Below are 15,492 nucleotides of genomic sequence, written 5' to 3' on the forward strand. Positions count from 1 at the left end.
TTGGAAAAGTCAGGAAAATATTAAGACTCCAAGATATGAAACTATGCTGCTTATTCGTAAATATAAAAAAGGCAGATTTTCTTTCAAATGATTTAAAATTATATTTCATAGTAATGTGAATCAGCATTTATTGACTGAATATAAGAAAATAAAATGTATTGTTTATTGTTGGTTTCAAAGAGTAATTACCCAATTTGACTTTAGGTCTTATAAAATTCAACAAAATTCTATTTTAACTTGATTGGAACTAGTGATAAAAATATAAGGTGATCCTATTAGTCAAGACTTTATGGTTTAATTGTAGAAAGCCAATTTAACCTAGCTTAGAGAAAAATATTTAAAAATGTTTTTAAAAGAAAAGAAGTGTGTTGGATTACATCAGCCCAGGTCACGGGCTGATTTTTGTCATGGCAGTGTCCAGGGGCTCACTTCCTGGCCCTTATTTCCCCTGTGTGTGTTGGCCTTTTTCTCAGGCAGTATTTCACAAAATGGCTGTGAAAAGCTCCAACTCCTAGGTTCCCAACATAATATCATCAGAGGAAAACAAACACCTCTTCTGCGACAGTTCTAGCAAAGAGCCTAAGATAGTGCAATGCTGCCATGTGATGTGTTTATCTCTTCAGACATGCTTCAGTCATCAGTGAAATCATAGCCACCTCTGGAAGAAGGAGCAGGATCAGAACCATCCAAACGAGATAGACTGAGGGTGGAGGCATTGGTTTCTCAGTAAATAGGGTTTATATCCCAAAAGAAATGAGAAGGGATACTGCACAGAGATCTGCAGTGACTCACAGGGAGGAGTATTTGATTTTCTTCCAGTGCTACCTACATCGTTGGCATTTTTCACTGTCCTAATGCACTGTACTATATCAGCTGTTCTTCTGAAATATGATAAAGCGGAATGATTTCATGTTCCTTGTCTGCTTAATTGCATTTTCCTTCAAAATGTCCTAGAGTGTTTAAATAAAACAGGGCTAGAAGAAGTGGACTCTTCACTGTTGGAATATTTTCTTAGATCCTTTTTGTTTTCCTTTAAGATTGATTAGTATTCTCTTCTCTCTTCTCTCCCCATCAATCTGTAGTGAGGCTGGAGTAGAAAGCTTGGCCCTGAGCCTCCTGCCTCAGAAAATTCAGGTCTGGGACTGACAGGCAGAGACATCAAAGAAGGAAGATACGAACATGGTGACTGATGCCAGTTTTACTTAGGCTTGAAGAGAAACCTCTCCATGAATTTCTTTTCTGAACTATTCTTCTAATATGAGTGATAAGATTCTCACAGCCAAGATCAGCCAGATGGGGTCAGCACGTGGGGAAAGGAGCCCAGGAAATAATCTGATCAGCCTTTAACATCTGTGAAATGAGTGGTAGAATCTCATGCTATGCAATAAGATAACAGAAAAATGACTGCATAGGATTTGGGACACAGCCCTGGTTAGTGGTAAAGTCTATTAGCTGTGTTTATCTTCCCCCACCACTTCTGTAATCAAAACAGGGCTGGTTGACGATTCTGAGATTATATTTGTCATTTTGTATCTTCTTTGATGACAGAAAGACTAGTCATAGAAGTTATCCTCTATGTGGTTTCACAAAGAAAAGAAGATCTCCATGGAATGAACTCTATATTTAGGGAGAGAGAGACAGAGAGAGAAAGATAGGAGGAGGAGGAGGAGGAGGAGGGGGAGGAGGAGGAGGGGGAGGAGGAGGGGGGGGAGAGAGAGAGAGGAGGAAGGAAGAGAAAAAAGGAAGATCGGGGTATATATTAACCATTCAATTTGCTTTGTGGCTTCTTAAACAACTTCAAAAAGAACAGCTTCCATGGAAGGAGAGAAATTAGGGATGATTAAAAAATAAATTGAAATCTAAATATTGTTTTCAGATATTTTTGTTATATTTTAAAAATTCTATTTGCGTAATATTCAGTAATTTCATCTTTTGTGCTGATATTACACCCCAATTTAATGAACGAGGCAAACAATGTCTTTGTTAGTGATACTTAATCCAAATATCCTGTTTATGTTTTCATTTGTGCCTCATAGAGTTAAGCAGTATTTCTGTAAGTACTATTTTATTTTATAAGTGACTCAGGAGGTATTTACTTTGCTTGAGCAGGTATATCATAGTAATATTTGTTAGTCATTAAATCATCAATTTCATCTTCATTTCATGAAAGTCTTGTTAGTAGAAATATATCAACACTGAAGCACTAAATTACTCAATAGTATAGCATTAATATTTCTTGATTAGTGTACAGATATTTATGGGGTAAACAATGACAGTCATATTTGCTAACATTTCTGCAACACTTTTTTTGTGTGATAGTCATTATTCTAAATATTTAAGATGTTTAAACACATTTACTTCTCAAGACAATATAATGAAGTAGTTATTATTATCCACGTTTTACCAGGAAGATAACTGAGCACAAAAAGGTTAGGTAATGGCTGAAGGTCTGGGAATTAAATAAAATCCCACCATTTTCTTTGCTATGTTTTATTTTTTAAAGCTGTTTTGAATATATATTAAAAGAATGCTTGAGTCTCTGAAATGAAACTTATTATTTAAACAATCTTTGTAATTAATGTATGTTAAGCAATCATATGACATAAAATATACTGAAATTGCTTTACAAATAACTTCTTAAAACTGAGAAAAAATGAGGTACAAAAAATAAATATTAAATATTTTCCAAATGTATACATGACTGTTTGTCAAACTTAGAATTATAACATCATTTGATTAAGAATCTGTAATCACTCAACAGACATTTATTAGGCATTTCCCTTCTGGCTGATTCTTTGTTTTCTCTAAAAGGAAAGGATAGCAGGCAATTAAGAGATAATTCAAAAACACACACATACAGAGTTTAGAATCTATTTTCTATTAAAACAAATCACTCATTATGAAGTTCTATCATTTTTTAGCTTTATTGAGGTATAATTGACAAAACTCTAAGATATTTAAACATCATTGTAATTTGATATTTGTACACATTGTAAAAGGATTCCCGCTATCTAGTTAATGAACATATTTTTCATTTGTTTGTTTATTTTTATATTTTTAGTAAGGAACTCTAACAATGTGTGTTTTCTTGAAACTTAACCACTTTACAATAAGTATATAATTCAAATATAATATGTAGTGGGTTTTTTTTAATTTAATATTATTATTTCCATGGACTTTACTTATTATTTATTATTGGAATATGGCTTTCCAAATCATACTCTTCAGAACAAAGTTCCTTCTGGAGCTGAAATAAATTCTCTGGTGCCAAAAGATATGCTCTCACAGCATGTTGCAATGTTCATCTTACTTCCAGATATTCATGTCATCCCTCCTTACACAGAACAGCCCCTAGAGAAGAACCATGTCAAGGATTTGAAAAGCATGTATCCAGGTCTGGTACTTTCTACCAATAGACTAACACAAATTGAAATGGATGCTCCAAACTTCCCTTTCTGCACCAAGGTTTTACAATTCTCTTTGTTTTAACTCCATAGTTAAAGTCTACACTATGCCTACGGTGTTTTCATCCCGTAATTTGTATCATCATTATGTCTGGGATTTGTCATTGTTACCCTCAAAAAGTCTGAGTTTAGCAGCTTAAATGCATCTAGACTTTCATTTTCTGGAATCACTTTTGTCATTTTAATCTGGAAGCTTATTGCATTGTACAAAATATAAAAGAGGCATAACCTACATACTTGGGGAAGACAAAATTAAAGATAGGAGATTAAGCCTGCCTCCGAAACATTTCATTAGTTTACTAAAAGTAATATATTAAAAACATATGAGCATAGAATTAACAGAAATCTGAGTACTGGATTCTAGCCACACTATCTTCTGGGGCATCTCATTTTGGGGGCAAGACAGCTAATATTTTACTGACAAGTTTTCCCTTTTATAAAATGGGAATTATAATCACTATTCACATTGGTATGGAAAAAATTATAAGCAATGGAAGAAGGATACCTGCCTTATAATAGGTTCCTAAATGTTCGCTTTCTTCCTTTTTATTTGCATTAGTAGAAAAAAGAAATATTATCCTAAAATAAAAATAATTTAACAAGTATGAAAACTCACTAGAGACGCTTGTATAGACTTCCATTTCCTCTATCAATCTAAATGATGCTTTGGCTTTTAATCACAACCACAGTCTTGCAGAACTCATACATATTATTGAAAAATGGGAAGTAGGCAATATGTAGGAAAAGAAAAAAAGAGTTGAAACCCTCAAGTCCACTGTATGTTGAAAGAACTTGAATTTAAAAGAAACATATTCACTGTAACATAAAATATAGTTTTGATATGATATGGTCCTATTCATATTAATCACTGATAAAGTATATGGCCTTGATCTGAATGTCAATAATATTCTCAATTTATTGTAGAAGAATCAACACAGATATTGACAAAATTTTGATACATTTTGTGTATATGTTCTTAATCTTTGGATTTACCCTTTAATATTCACAGTCTGCAAAATATTTTTCTGAAAAAACATTATAAAATATGTCTATATATCTTTATAAACATCAATTGTAGAAAATTTAAAGAAAAATTTAAAATATTACTTTGAAGAACTGTTGTTTTAATATTTTCTCAAACATGGAATACTAAATGATGAACAACTCATAATATTTCTATACTGATTATCTATTTAGCCTACATTACTAAATGTATAATTGTATTAAATACATTGTTTTTATACAAATAGTTCTCAGCTGCTTAATAATATGAACTTCTTTAAAAAAATAAATATTTATGTTGAAATATTTTTCCCCTACACTACTGATTTTGTGGGAAAATCTTCAAAAACATTATTAGGCTATGTCTATGCAAAAAGTACTTTGTGGTGAGAATCAAAACTTGCAGATATATCTTGGCAACTACAATATTCAAGGCATACAATTACTTAAGACATTTATTTTGGTATTTAATATCAGAAGAGATAACTAGAACAAAAACAATCTTCTTTCCCACTAATAATATCTATTCAATAACTGAAATTTACAGGCGAATAATTTTCCTCTGCTCAATATAACTGAGAATTTGTGAATCTCTTATTCTCTCTAAAGTGGAAGAAATCCTGAAAACTGATAAGAACCTCTAAAGAGTAGAAATTAATTTAATTATTTTGCTTGTAAAGATGGGAGTGTTGAAGACTGTAAAAAATGTGACATCACTCAGATTTAAGCAGTATCTTTGAAACACAAGTGCTATGTAACGGGTACCTAATGAAGAATGATTAAAAAATAAAATTGATTAGATTGCTGAATCCATATCAACTGTTATAATTTTTCTCCAAAAAGGAGAAAATCAATATGATTAAATTGTTAAAAATTCATTTCTGCATATAAGCATATACTTAATAATAGATTATCTGCTGAATACTTTACTCCTTCTGGTTTTAGCTAAAAAATAATTAATAATTTGTACAAGTTGCTATTTACAACCCAACCCCTATGAAGATTTCATAAGTTGCCATATTGAGTCAAGTTAATGGCTTGCATAACCAAATGTTTTGTTTCTGAATGACACCAAAGGACATTTTAATTAAGATGGGGAACAAAATTGGCTATATCACTTATCCCTGGAGAACCCTGTTTATATTCTTTCATCCAAATATGAATTCTCTCTTTAGTTTACAATTTCTTAAGCTAGTTACATAATTATGTAAAATATTTTTCATAACCTTGTGATTTTTCTGTAAAAAATACTTATGTATGCACACACACACACACACACACACACACACACACACACACGAGTTTTGACAATTAAGTTCATGAACTTGTTGCAACGATGTTGCTAACTTTTTCTGATATCATTATGAATTTGTACCAACTGGACAAAGAGTTAACTAAGTTTACTATTTAGAAGTGCTTGAAAAAGCTGTTTGAAAGTTAGACAACATGAACTTTCACCAACATTGCATCACAATGCACCAGCTCACACGGCACTGTCTGTGAGGGAGTTTTTAGCCAGTAAACAAATAACTGTATTGGAACACCCTCCCTACTCACCTGATCTGGCCCTCAATGACTTCTTTCTTTACCCGAAGATAAAGGAAATATTGAAAGGAAGACATTTTGATGACATTCAGGACATCAAGGATAATATGACGACAGCTCTAAAGGCCATTCCAGAAAAAGTTCCAAAATAGCTTTGAAGCGTGGACTAGGCACTGGTGTCAGTGCATAGCTTCCCGAGGGGAGTACTTTGAAGGTGACCGAAATGATATTCAGCAATGAGGTATGTAGCACTTTTTCTAGGGTGTGTTCACAACTTAGTTGTCAGACCTCGTATATATATATATATATATATATATATATATATATATATATATATATATATATATATATACAGGCTGGCTTGAGTTTTGCATGACTGACAATAATTTATATTAGCTTAACTTTTTCTTTTTTTAATTTTAGTTCCTTATTAGAGTTTCAATGGAGATTCTTGTAGCTCAACGGCTATCACACAGCAATTCCTACTAATTGAAAAGAAAAAAAGTTTGATTCTGTCTGAGTTCATTCAGGCTGCTATAACAAAACACCACAAACTGGGTAGCTTAGAAGCAACAGCAATTTAGTTGTGGAGGCTGGAAGTATGAGAAAATGATGCCAGCATGGTTAGGTGAGGGCTAAGCAGCTCTGTGGGAACCTTTTATAAGAGCATTAATCTCATTCATGGGAGCTCCACCCTCGTGACCTAATCACCTTCTGAAGGGTCTACCTCCTCACACCATCTTGGCCAAATGCATTAGGATTCCAGTATGTGAATTCTGGGGAGACACAACCATTCAGACTACAGTAGATAAATAGAGAGAGACACATAACTTTTTATATAGATGACAAGGGTGGGAAGAAGGAACTGACTCTTGAATGATGTGTTTAAGGATGAGTAGGGGATTGACCAGATAAATAAGGGTAGTAAAATCCAGCTGGAAAAAGCAATTTGAACAATGTCACAGAATCCAAGGTAGGCCCAGGAAAGCACTTTTTTTTTTTTTTTTTTTTTTAAGTGATTAGAATATAAGGATGTGTAACTGGAAATGTAAGCTAGATAATAAAGTTATTCAAATACTATATTTGCCAGTGTTGTTCAAACTTTTAAAATTGAGAATTGCATTTTAGTTTGTAACCCAGGATTCACATACATATGGCTATCTCTTTAGAGACATGCAGACTTTGCTTTGCATGCTCATTATGATTCTATGGGTCAGAATTCTGAGACAGGCCTCACTGGGCTAAAATCTAACCCCATCACTGGGTACTGGCGGTACTCTCTGGAAGTCCTGGAGGGTGAGGGAGAATCTCTTTCCTTGTCTTTTCCAGGTTCTAGAGACCACCTGCATTCCTTGGCTTATGGCACCTGCTTCCATCTTCAAAGTCATCAGTGGTGGTTCAAGCCCTTTTCATACTACTATCTCTCTGGTTCTGTGATGAAAGAAAACTAGGAAAGGTTTTGTGCTTATAAAGGCTCATATGATTAGATTGAGCCCACATAGATAATAAAATGCCTATCTTAGGTGTCTTATCCTTAATCACACCTGCAAAGTGCCTTTAGTCATGTAAGGTAATCTATTGATAAATTTTGGGAACTAGAACATGGCCATCAGTGGGGGGAAGGTCATTCAATCATTATTCAATCTAATATGGTCCTCATTCTGGTACTCTAAACTTCACATCAGTCCTACATGCAAACGTCATTCACTGAACCAAAGTTCCTCAAAAGTCTCACTCATTAACATATATATTAAGTGTCCAAAAATCTCATCAGCTCAAAAGTCCCAAAATATCATCATCTAAATGATCCAATTTAGCTATGGGTGAGACTCTGGGAATAATCTATCCTGGGACCCATTTTTTTCCCTTTTGTGAAGTTGTGAAAGTAAAAAAACCAAAAATCCCCAAAGCATATCATTTGTTCCTGAAATACAATGGTGGGACAGTCCTAGGATAACAGGTATAGTCCTTCTCAGTTTCCAGCTCCTGCTAGGCTCCTGGCTTCCTCCTCTGAATCATTCTTCCCTTTCCATGAAATATGACAGGTGTTTGCAGCTGAAGAGTTTTATCTGCTTGTTTCCTGCCAGTAGAATTTTATGGGTCCAACAGCTTCATACTTTATCGCTTTTACTCTGAACTGGCAGTGTTTCTTGTAGTATAAAATTTTCAAGGAACTTGTGGATCTCCCACATATGTCCCAGACATGTACTCCATTAGGTAAGAGACTCTTCCAGAGATATTTCTTAGATAGTTAGTTCTCTATTTTGGCTTCTGTTGAGATATCTGAGGGACAACACTCTTAAGTTTCCTAGATGTTCTCTGGAGTGATTGAGAGGATCTGAGTGTCCCACTCTCAGTTCATAGAGCTCTCCGTGTGACTGAGTATTCTCACCTTTTGATCCTTTCGAAGTATTGGAAAAAGGTTGTTACAACCACACCCTCAGCTTTTTCTTTATATCATACATTCCTGACAGTGTAGCTCTTAATTTCAACAACTTTTGCAATCTGGAAACGCTGAGAATTTCCCAAATCCTCCTCTTAGTTTCTTTTTGTTTAATATTCTTCTTTCAATTTATCTCCTTCTCCTTGCATTTTACTAAAAGCAGCAAAAAGAAACAAGGCTGCTTATTCATCCCTTTGCTCGGCAGTCTCCTCAGCTAAATATTCAATTTCATCACTTACAAGTTTGGCTTTTTACACAGCTGCAGGAGACTATTCTGCTAAGATTTCTGCCCCTACTTAATAAGGAACACCTTTCCTCTAGTTTTTGGTAATGTGTTGCTTGTTTCCTTCTGAACCCTCACCGACAACATCAATTATGTCCATAGTTCTATTAGCAGTTTGTTTGCAATGATTTAGGTATTTTTCTAAGGCAAGCTATGTTTTCTCTACCATGCTCTTCCCTTCCTTCTGAGTTTACTAGCAGAACCACTAACATTCACATTTCTACTAACAGCATGTTCAAAGCAACCTAGGGTTTTGGAACATGTGCCTCAAAATGGGTTTGGCCTTAGTTACTGCCCAATCCAAAGCCACTCTGAAGTCTTACTAGATATTTGTTAAAGCACCATCTCTCTGTTGTTGCCAAAAATAATTCCCACATTTGTAGTGGCTTTAAAATATATTATACAAACATAGTCTCTGACAGCCAGCAACATGCTCTTTGTAGTAATGCTTCCTATATAGAATGAAGGCTCTCTTTTTCCCTTAAGTTTCAGCTGATGCCACCTTCTTCTAAGGAATAGACACAACTGTGATTTTTCTCTCCTCAAAATTCATGTTTTGCTCATAGACTGCTGTGGGGACAGAGTCCCAGAGAGCAGTTTCCAGGCTCTTGACCTCACGTGGATAGGTGCAGGCTCAGGTAGTACATGGCCATCAGCTGTAACTAATCGACCATCAGCTGTAACCAGTTAGCTATTGGCCACTGATACAGCTGCCGTGGCTGAGCTAGCAAAGGCTGATTGCAGTTAGCAAGGGGTTTGTTGGTTGGCAGAGAAGTGGAAGGCGGATTACGGCTAGCAAGTGGGGTTAGCAAGCATGGATGGCAGATTGTGGATCATGTGGATCCTACTTTCTGTGTCTTGCCCAGCCCCAGCGAGAGTGGGGTGCAGGAAGACCCCTTGTTGGGGTACTGGCAGATGTTTGCTTTTGTGTCTCGACCAGCTGCCATCAAGAATATAGTGGTATGACGCCCCTATCTATGGCTCTGTTGGTGTTTCTTTTCGGCCTCACCGTATCCTGTGTTCTTGTGTGGGGAGCGGGAGCAGAGACCCCACATGACAACTGCACATTATTCAACACTACTTACTGTGTGTTCTAGTGTTTCATTATTTATCTTCACAATAAATGTCAACTTATCTTAAGACTACAATGAGCTGTTTGAAGACAGGAACTTCTGGCATTCCAGCATTTATTATAATGTTTTTATATGGTAGCCACTTTGATCACATTTGTGAATGATGATGCAAAGCATGATGGATAACAGGATAGTTAAAGAAGGAAAGTTTGGTTCCGGAAGTGAAACTTTTATAAAGCCAAAATATTTTAGTAACATTGAGAGACTATGCATGTTTCATGCAATAACATCATTATTCTGTAATTTATAAGTGTAGCTATCATTTCTAAAATGTTTTCATGTATAAATGCTTTTAATATACATCATCTCATTTGCTCTTCATACTTAAAAATACTCCTACATAAAAGAACAAAACAGAGTCACTTTAGATTCCACATGTGTTTGCCGACTTACGTAAGGTCAAGGAAGATGTTAGTAGCCAAACTGAAGCACAAACCCAAGACATATGATTCTAAAACCTGTGTTTTTCCCACTAGGCTATATATTCTTCTTTCTTGCAGCATTTAGAATAAATTGATAACTGATTCACATGCTATTTGTACAATTACATTACATTTCTTAAGAAATAAGATGGTACAAGAAGGAATAATTAATTTTAGAAGCCCCATTCTTGCTGTTACAGGTGGAAATATGGTAATATTGTATTTGTCAGAGAGAACAATTATTCTATTTGGAAAAGGGGTAACATCACTAACAGTTAAATCACTAAACCGACAGCACTGACAGTTTAAATTCCTTTTTCTAAACTATCAGAACATTGTGATAATTTATTATTACAATGCCTTAGGTTGAGTATTTTTTGAAGTTTTTTAAAAGCACATAATTGACAAATCGACCATAGGATGTGCCTAATGGATAGCAAGGGTAGTCCCAACACTTAGAAAGAAGTTGTGGTATTGAAAATTAAATTGGGGAAAATCAGTTATTAAATGGGTGACTAAGGCATCTTGGTTCATGTGCTTCATCATTACTTGAGAAGTGGCAGAGGGAAAAGGTTGACATTAAAGCGTACCAATCAGAATGCATTATCATGAAATGCTGAAAGCTAGGAATCAGAGAGGAAATAATTGATAATACCCATCCAAATACTTTATGTGCTTTAGAGAAACTCCCAATTTTTTTAACCTCAATAACAGAAGAGTCCTGCTAATGAGATTGAATATATATCAGGGTCTCATTATTTGGCCCTGTGATCAGTTGTAACCATGTGGGTAGTAAATCTCTCTCATGGATTCCATATTCCCCAAATCTTCTGATTAAAATGTAGGTTCCAATATATACTTCCCTTTTAATGAAATGTACTGGGTGGACCTAAGTCACCAATGCCAACCTCTTGAAGTTTTACCTCTTGGTAATTAATACATTCACACTGACTTCTATAAAATAACCTATCGTGAATTTTTTTGCTGAGTCAACTTATTGCCCACAAGGAACCGGAATTGTCTCTGGTTAACTTTTGCAGCTAAGATATTTCTTACAATCACACACAGAAACAAACCTAAGTGATGTGTGGGCTGGAGAACCAGATTCAGAAAATGATCAAGGGATTCCCAAATACTTCTGTTAGATTCTTCCTGGCACCACAAGTCTCTCAATGCTGCCAGCACTGCTGTGCTGAATAATTTCTTAACTGCTCATGGTGTTCTTAACTGCTCTGTGTTCCTCATTCCAGAGTCAAACATCTAGGCAGAAGCCTGTCAGGAGGTGAAGAGAGTATCTCAAAAGTAGGAAGTCTGTTTGGATGCTAAGCAGCCAAAAAATGACAATTGTCCATGAAACAAACGTAGAGCTTCCGCTATAGAGTGAGGGCAACTCTCAAGTGTCTGGACTTTTCTGAAAGTCTGGGGACCAACATTTTTTTCTTTTTTCATAAAACAATTAGTTCCCAGTGATGGGAAGGCTTCAAATATTATGTAGTCTGATACTTCTCCAGGCTTTCATTGAATATAGAAGGGTAATAACGACAAAGAATTTTCCTGAGATAGGCCATCTTATTTTATTTTTTTTTGGAGGTGATTGTCTAACAGACCCCTTTATGAGAAAAATATTTCTGGTACTGAGTTCTTATCCTTTAGTACTTCTTTTACCTGTTAGCGTTACAGAGGAAATAGATCCAATTATTCTAAACATACTCATTTCTTCTAAATTAAATATATGTGTGACTTTTTATCATTTTTCCAATTTAATTAGTCCAAGTTTGCTTAACAATTCTTCATATGACAGAGTCTTGACTTCTGCTTTTCCCTTTGGCACTCACACACACTCACACACACACACACACTCACTACCACAGGCACAGGTTCACACACACATACCACGATCCACACAAACACACCACCACCTACCACACACACACACACACACACACACACACACACACACACACACACGTATGATACTGAGAAATTAAAAATGTAAACTAGATAAGGCCTGGCAAGTGCATGGTGTGGAGGGTCTAGCATTCTATATGTTAGTATGCTGAGATTACTTAGGCTCTTTGGAGGTCACATACACTATTCACTCATATTGAGCTTTCCCCCACATTTGTTTTTAAAATGTTCTCTTGTGAAGTCCTGTGTCTCCTTTCATGGAATGATGTTTTTTATCTTAGTCCGTAATGTGGGTTAAACCTGTGATTTAGATTTTCAGCTTGGGTAATGGGCATGATTATTGGACCTGCAAACCAGCTTGGAGGCATTCTTTGCCCAAATGCTGTCATCCATAATTACGTTAAGCATACAATCCGGGGACATCCTTTAAAATCTCTATCGGATGATATTATGAAAGAATCTGATGGATACATATTGGAAACCAGATCCGTAATATTTGTGCAGGTGCTCTCAGCTAGTGGAGAGATCTCAGTATTCCTGAAAGGAGTTAAAATATATACGTTTCTTTCACACCCTAGTGGTCAGAGAACCTCCCTCAGAATCTGCATGATTTATTTGATATGAGAAATGGCACGGTTCTAGGTCTTTTTCTATTCAAATTCATTCATTCATGCTAAATCCTATCCCAAAGTCAATATTTTGTGGTTAGGAATAGGGTCATTTTGTCACCAAATTAAAATTTCTTTATCAAATACCAAACAGGAATGATGATTTTCTCTTAATTTAGGGGCAGGCAGATACTGTAAATAAAACAGAATTAAATTTGTGCATTTACTCTACCTCTAAAAGGAAATACTCTTATTTTTTGAAACCAGAGGACCTGTCATTCTATCTGTTTTATCCTGCTTTTGATAAAGACATAGTCCTCTACAGAGAAATATTTCTCTCGACTATAAAACTATTAAGTGTGATGATAAATGGCAATTGATACTCAGGTTTGGGATTGGAGATATTAGGGAATGCTGGGGACTGTGGTAAACAGAACAGTACTGTTTTTTTTTTTTTTTTTTTCTTGTTGGAGAGCCATTACATAGATCGAGCCAATTGTTGTCATGCAGGAGTCTAGTGTTGCCAGATCTTTTGATTTTTTTCAGGAGAAGCCAGAAATCTTTTTTTTTTTTTTTTTTACATGAAATTTCCCAGTTTTAAATGTTGGTAACATTTAAAAAAACAGCACAAGAGCCAAATAAAACATATCTATTGGCCAGGTTCAGCTTGCAAGTTGGCAGTTTGCAAACTCTATTCTAGAGACCTGGTGCTGGAGCCCAACACCAATAGTAACCTGTTCAGTAATTGTTGTTCCCTGGGGACCTGTGGCTCCTAACATAAATGGAATCTTGATACACCTTCCCTGGCAGACTGCCCTCATCCATCCAGATTCCAAAGGAGGTCGAGCCTATGAGACTCCCTGAGGGGCTCTCACCACATCACTTTATTAACTTTCCCACCGGACCATGAATTCCTTAAGAGCAGGCAAAGTCTTTGTCATAAGCAAAGTGTATGGTAACTGAGGCCTGTGAATTGCCTCAGTTAATTGCCATGAATAAGCCTCACTTTACCAACAATTCTATAATAGCATCTTCAACATTTCTTTCCTCATGGTCTAAGAAAGGACCCTCTCATTAACATTTACTTACTTTTTTTTTTTTTTTTTCGATTGATGAGAATGGGGAACTTTTCTATTTTCTTAAGAAGTTAAACATACAATTACTTTATGACTCAGTAATCCACTCGTGGTATTTACCCAGGAGAAATTAAGACAGAAAGCCTCTGTAATGATTATGATTATTATTATGATTATTATTAACTATTATTATATTGACGTAAAGAGTGAGAGATAATTTTTGGCCTTTTGGCCAACCAGTTCTTCTGACTAACTCTGAGACGAATGAATTCTTTTCTGTCAAAGGCGTAACATAGTGGAAAACAGAAATAAATTGATAAGATGTTTCAAGATCAGTTAATAGTTAGTGAGTATTTACTAAGTGCCCTAAAACTAAAGATGCAGAAGCAAGCCTTCATGATGTGAGGAACAAGTGTCTGATCAAAAAGCCGTGATGAATAAAGAATGAGTGTTTGTCAAAATTGACAAGAGGTGTCCACATAAAGGTCCCAGGACCCGATCCTCTGGGGTGGAAGGGCGTGTGAGCCCTCTCCGAAGTTGCATCCTGGGGCTGAGGCCACTGTCAAAGTGTCACAGCTGTGCCTCACTGGATCTCCTTTGAGGGTGCTCGAGAGACAGGCCAGAATGTGCACCCCTGTAATTCCCAGATTCTCAAATCTCTCGCTTCATGTCACTTTTTTAAATCCAGTGAGGACCTTGGACCAATATGCATTTTAAACTAACATTGAGAGAGGAAACTTAATGAATGCTAAAGAGTTACTTACATAGTATAAGCTTTTAGGAATTATAATTTTGGACTGGTGTCATTTCAGGAAAACAATTCTCAAGTTACTGTAATAGTAATAGCTGCTATTTATAAAGTGGGGCTATATATGTTAGCTATTATTCATGTGTTATTTTGTTGAATCCTCACACACACACAAAAAAGATCCAGGGATGATTATATGTGTTGGATGCTTTATATGTGTTACTATTTTACCATATATATATATATATATATATATATATATATATATATATATATATATATATAAACAGGTATTATTATTTTCCTTAACATTTGGGGAAAATAGAACTTAAAGAGGTTTTTTAAATATTTTACTTAAATTTACCTTCCTGGTTAAGTGACCAGGCCTGGATTTGAACCTTACCCTCATGAAAAGTCATGAGTTTTCCGTCACAGTAGAAGGTCTCTTATTGAAAATCTATAACAGTTTATAACAGTGGTTACTATTTGAGGAGCATTTCACCAGTCTCCAAATTGCCTCATAAAGTCATGTATAGATTAGGAATAATGTTGGCCACAAGTAACAGAAAAGCCTAACAGTGGATTCAACCATATTGTAATTTGGTTTTTGTCAGAAGTTAATTTGAGACAGAGAGTAACATCAGTTTTCATGGACAGTGTTTCTGAAAACATCACCTTAGGGGATGTGACGAAAGCAGGACTCTGGGTAGAGGGAGAGCTGGGTTGAGGTTTATTTGCAATAAGACCTCAACAGAGTTTGTGGGGAGCTCCAAGATGGATGGCTCTTCCGAGTTACCTTGTATTGAGGGAAGACACCCGGATCTTTACACCTCAGATAACCAGTCACCAGATACAGGCTT

At 35.6% G+C, this 15,492-nt stretch overlaps 2 long non-coding RNA genes across 5 annotated transcripts in view; both read left to right on the plus strand.

Annotated features, from left to right (window-relative positions):
* LOC141572066 (uncharacterized) overlaps window positions 1-4,393 on the plus strand; it is a 55,367-nt gene extending 50,974 nt beyond the window's left edge. For both annotated transcript variants that reach the window (XR_016019739.1, XR_016019740.1), the window contains exon 3: window positions 3,317-4,393. This is a non-coding gene — a long non-coding RNA (uncharacterized LOC141572066). The remainder of the gene's footprint in view (window positions 1-3,316) is intronic.
* A 1,616-nt stretch (window positions 4,394-6,009) lies between these two features.
* The window catches only part of LOC109446497 (uncharacterized), a 54,880-nt gene continuing 45,397 nt past the window's right edge, over window positions 6,010-15,492 (plus strand). For all 3 annotated transcript variants that reach the window (XR_016019626.1, XR_016019628.1, XR_016019627.1), the window contains exon 1: window positions 6,010-6,252. This is a non-coding gene — a long non-coding RNA (uncharacterized LOC109446497). The remainder of the gene's footprint in view (window positions 6,253-15,492) is intronic.

Source organism: Rhinolophus sinicus, chromosome 17 (genome assembly GCF_057876585.1).
Source record: "Rhinolophus sinicus isolate RSI-liver-muscle chromosome 17, RSI-T2T, whole genome shotgun sequence".
NCBI classification, from domain to species: Eukaryota; Metazoa; Chordata; class Mammalia; order Chiroptera; family Rhinolophidae; genus Rhinolophus; species Rhinolophus sinicus.